The sequence below is a fragment of the Misgurnus anguillicaudatus genome, chromosome 19 (genome assembly GCF_027580225.2).
Source record: "Misgurnus anguillicaudatus chromosome 19, ASM2758022v2, whole genome shotgun sequence".
NCBI lineage: Eukaryota > Metazoa > Chordata > Actinopteri > Cypriniformes > Cobitidae > Misgurnus > Misgurnus anguillicaudatus.
The window spans coordinates 8999683-9005217 of NC_073355.2; positions in this window are offsets into that span (position 1 = coordinate 8999683).

A 5535-nucleotide genomic window follows, 5' to 3' on the forward strand; every position below is an offset into this window, starting at 1 on the left:
ACCACGGGTCTGTTGAATGCTGCATTCTGATTGGCTGAGAAATGTTCTATGGGTGTTGATTATTTTTCTGTAAACCGCACACCTATCTTTTCAAATGTCTTAAAAATAGGCACCAGAGCAATGTTTGTGGTAACCGTGGTATAAGCGGAATAATTGACTCCGGTCCTTTGAATTATTTGAAAATAATCCGCTTCGCGTCGTGCCACATTACCACCTTGGTGTGCATTATTTTCTTATAATTCAATGGCCCGTTGTCAATTATTCCTTACATTTTACATCAAATCCTTTTACAGAATTTGAGGAAAACTTACACCTATTAGAATTTGACAGATTTGTTATGCATGGTTTATTTAAAGAGTTGTGGCGCCACCATGTGTCCACACGCACACACGCACACACACACACACACACACACACACACACACACACACACACACACACAGATGTTTTATGGTGTATTTTAAATTGTATATTTTATATTGAACACCTGATTTAACTCACCTCCTTCCTTTTAGAATGGTTTACATGTCTCCCTAATGAGTTGAACCATGTGTTTTATATAAGGATACATTTAAAACATTATGGAAGGACCCATACGGCAAAAAAATTAAAATATAATTTTATATATATTTTAAAATACACAAAAAATGGCCAAAAATATATGTGCTGAAATATCATTTAAATATAACATAGAGGACAAATACTAAAATAACGCAGTATTAAAATTAGATTAAAACGCCTGGGAGAAAAGATACGTTTTCAGCCTCTTCTTAAAAATGATAATAAAAGGTGCAAGGCGAATATCCATTGGCAACTGATTCCATAAGCGAGGGGCAGTAACTGAAAAAGCCCTGTCACCCTTTGTTTAATCGGGGGAGATAAAAGAGGTATAAGAGGTACTGATCAGCAGAAATCTACTAGATGATGTGGAATAATAAAATATTTTAAATAAGAGGGGGCTTGATCATTAAGAGCTTTAAATACAACTAAAATAATTTTAAACTGAATCCTTAAATGGACTGGGAGCCAATGGAGCGATGGTAAGATTGGGGTGAACATCCTTGCAGCTGCATTTTGAACCATCTGGAGGTGAGGAATGGATGACTGAGGAAGAGCAAAATACAGTGAGTTGCAATAATCAGGATGTGATAAAAGCATGAATGATCTTCTCAAAGTCTTGAGAAGACAAAAATGATTTAAGTTTAGAAATAATTCGTAATTGATAAAAACTATTCTTAACAATCAAATTAATTTGCTTAAACATAATTCAGAGTCTAAGATGACTCCAAAGTTCCTAACCTGAGGGGAAATGATTGCCAAGTTCCTCAATGAATCTCTCAGTCTCGGGGGGCCAAAAACAATAATTTCAGTTTTGTCTTCATTAATTTGGAAAAAGTTATTTTTAACATCATCAAAACACACCAACAACTGCTGACTGGAATCTGTAGCTTTCAATGGAATACACAACTGAGTATTATCAGCGTATAAATGAAATAAAACATTGTTTCCTCTAATAATATCCCCCAATGGACGCATATATAAATGAAAGAAGAGCGGGCCTAAGATAGAACCCTGAGGTACACCACTAATAATAGGAGCTGAGGAAGAGAAAAATTTGCCCAAAGATACAGAAAAGTACCTGTCTCTAAGATATGAAGTGAACCACTGTAAGGCAGTACCCTTAATACCAATCAAATGCTCTAAACACCAGAGAAGTACATCATGATGTACTGTATCAAAGGCGGCTGTAAGATCTAGTAGTATCAAATCAGCATTTTTGTATTTTAGCCAGTATATTTTTCGGCCATATTTTGAAATATATTTTAAAGCATTTATATTCACGTTGCATTGGAAGAAAAACTTTCTTTGTTACAAACCTGTAAACATAACAGGTTTGAAAAGGTTAAAATTAAATATATTTATTATCATATATATTTTCAACTGCAAATACTTATTTTATATTTATACATACTTATATATATACAGTTTATAAATATATTTTTCCTGGCCAAAATAGAAATGTTTGTATAAAATGTATAAAGTATATTTTTGCCATATGGGTTGTAAAATTAGAAATGTATTTGTTGCACCTGAAATACATGTTGAAATATAATATATGAAGGTTAAAAAATGTCATTCAAAAATATATTTTATTAAGCTTCACTTTCTACAAATTGTATTTAGCACATATTTAAAACCAGATAAATTTATTTTTTTGCCGTATGGGGGGTACGCGGAGACCAGGATTGGAAAACGCTATTTTTAAATTTTCAAATAAACATCTAGTTTGATTTATATAGGCTGTTTTCCTTATGGAAACTGTATAGGGATTACTGGACACACACACACAAGGGCTTTGTAAGTTGTTTATTTACCTTTTGGTCAAAAGTTAATCAATTTAATAAATCTATTTTAAACCACACACACCAATAATTGTTATCATACACTCATTTCCACTATAAACTTATGCCAATTCTCCTGCAAACTCGGTTGAATAAGTTTTATTGTAATTTAATGGATGCTTATGCTAAGAACAAAATGCACTGATGTACTGAAGAAGATCACTGACTGAAAACTTATTGAGTCAGATGCAATACTTTGTTGTTGTCGTGAAATTATCTAGTTCTCTGTCTTCTCTATATTGGAATCAGCAGGTAACAGTCAAAAGTTCAATATTATTATTTTAAACATATATACATGTTTATTCTGTCTAATACAGTAAATAGCCAGACTATGTAACAGACAGACAGATGAATGTAGCTCGATTATAACAGTGCATGTACATTTAATCACACTTTACCTGAGCTGAAGGTACACTGAAAAAAATGATTCATTGAATTTAATAAACTTTCAAGGCAAGTGGTTGCAATCAACCCATTTAAGCCACATTCAAACAAAAGTTTTTATATTTTATTTTATTTTACTTTACTAATCTGTTTTGTTTTAAATGTAGCTTAAATAAATTGCTTGCAACCACTTACCTTAAAAATTTATTAAATTCAATGAATCATTTTTTTCAGTGTAGAAACGCAATTGATTAAGAGTATCAATCTCAAAGGGACTCCTTATCTTACTGAAGAGACTTCAGCCTGAAGGCATAGGGAGAGAGAGAGGAGATTAGGGACAGACTGAGGGCCCCTGATGACAAAAACCTCTCTGTCCCTTTAGATTTAACAGGGCGGTGCTTCCTATAAACTCTTTTAAAAAGGAGACAAATAAACCTCAGAGATCTTCAGTCCTTCACATCACCAATGATGGGTTTTGTGGTGAGTGAAACATTTATAAAATAACTAAAGTGTTTAAATTGAGTATAAATAAGAGTAAAAAATAAAGCATACCTATTTGTAATTCAACATAAAATGTTTTAAAAAAATGGAAATTACTTTTAAAATGGACATATTTGGAGCTTCATTTTAAATGTATTAATTTGTGTTCAGCTAAAGAAATGAAGTCATATGGTGGTGAATAAATTATCATTTTTAAATGCTAATCTTTAAAAACAATGAACTCACAGGTCAATATATTTATTTATTTACAATATTATATATATGTTTTATTAAATTCATAATTATAATGAATATCATTACTGGCAGTAGTGTGATTGTGCTTACACTTACATAAAACCAAGTAAAGAGATAATAAGCTAATAAGATGTAAACATTTTCTTGCTTATAGGCAGTGTTAAATTGTTTGTGCATTGTGAAAGAGTCATTTTATAGTCTGTTTATATAACTATAGAATAGTAATAATTACCTATAAATAACCTATAAGCATGGGCTTCATGCAAAGTGTTATCAAAAAATATTCAGCATTAAAGGGATAGTTCACCCAAAAATAAAAATTCTGTCATCATTTACTCACCCTTATGTTGTTACAAACATGTATAAATTTCATTGTTCTGATGAACACAAATGAAGATATTTTGAGGAATGTTTGTAACCAAACCGTTTGTGGACCCCATTCACTTTCATAGTAGGAAAAAAATACTATGGAAGTAAATGGTGCTCATGATCGATTTGCTTACAAACATTTCTCAAAAATATCTTCATTTGTGTTCATCAGAACAATGAAATGTATATGGGTCTTTCCACCTAATCGGTGCCATTTGCATGTTGTAACTCGTCAAAATTGAAGTTGATATTTTAATTTTTTTAACCCTAAATCTAATAACACATGTTTTACTTTTCAAAATGAGTATTGGTCAATCTCAGGTAACTAGATGATTTTTTAACATGATTTCTTAATGGAGGATGGAGGCATTTTGATAACAGGACTGAAAGTAACATGACTGAGTTTTTAGGAAATAGATGAAATATAGCTGCATTAAATATAGCTGCTAATAGCATAAAGACACTTTCTAGTGATTTAACAAAATGTTTAAATTTAAAATAATCCGAAAATATCAAAGAAAAAATATAGGTAACAGGACTGAACATTAATATTGACATTTACAGATCAATATCCTAAAATATACAGAAAAGAAAATGAGAAAAGTGACTTTTTTTACTTTTGATCTTCACATGAGCTTCAGAAGATCCAGATGATGTCACTTCCTCTTGAAAATGTGACTTGCAGGATATTCCTAAATTTTCAGAGGGGGGAACGTGTTGGGTAACAGGACTCACTGAAATGCTGGGGACATGACTAAAATGTGCATTTTATCTCAAATATTATGATTTTTCAATGGTAAAAATTTAAAGCAATGATCGGATATGGACCCACACAAAAATGCAAAAAATAAAAACATATCTGAAGAATTTTATGCTTTAAATTTTAAGATATAGAGTATAGAGGAGCAGGGACAGATAAAAAATGCCATTTTTTAGTGTTCTGTGTAGTTTTTATTAATGTTTTAAAATATTTAGTTTATATTTGCTGTAAGGTTAATGTGCAGGACACTTTGCTCAATAATAAAATGTATTTTGGGGTTAGTTTTCATACATTTTTACTCTTTTAATATCCTGGGGACAGAAATGTTACACTTTCGGTGGAATGACCTTTATAGCCTACGGGTTTGTAACAACATGAGGGTAAGTAAATAGCCTCTTTCACACAGTAATTCCGGTAAATTACCATACAAAAATTCTGTCTTCCCAAAACATTTTCCTAACATTAGTTTTTGAAAGTTTTCTTTATAGAAATAGAACGTTGCTTTTAGGTTAGTTTAACTTTCCCCTTACGTTATTCAAATGTTATCTAACTAGAACATTATCTAACTAGAACGTTAGAATAACGTTATACAACTAACGTTATTCTAACAGTTAGGGGAACGTTACACTAACCTACATTTTTTTACATAACCACCGTGCAACGTTATGGAACGTTAATTTATGGTTCCAAAAAAAACAAAAAATAACCATTAAAGAACGTTTTGTATAAGTTATTTTTAGGTTATTTAAAAATAACCACCCAGCAACGTTATGGGAACATTATTTTATGGTTCCCAAAAAAATAACCAAACCCCCCCTCAAAAAACTAATGTTAGGGTAACGTTCTGTGTTGGGCTTTTACCGGTATGAGTTTCCATCTTTTTAC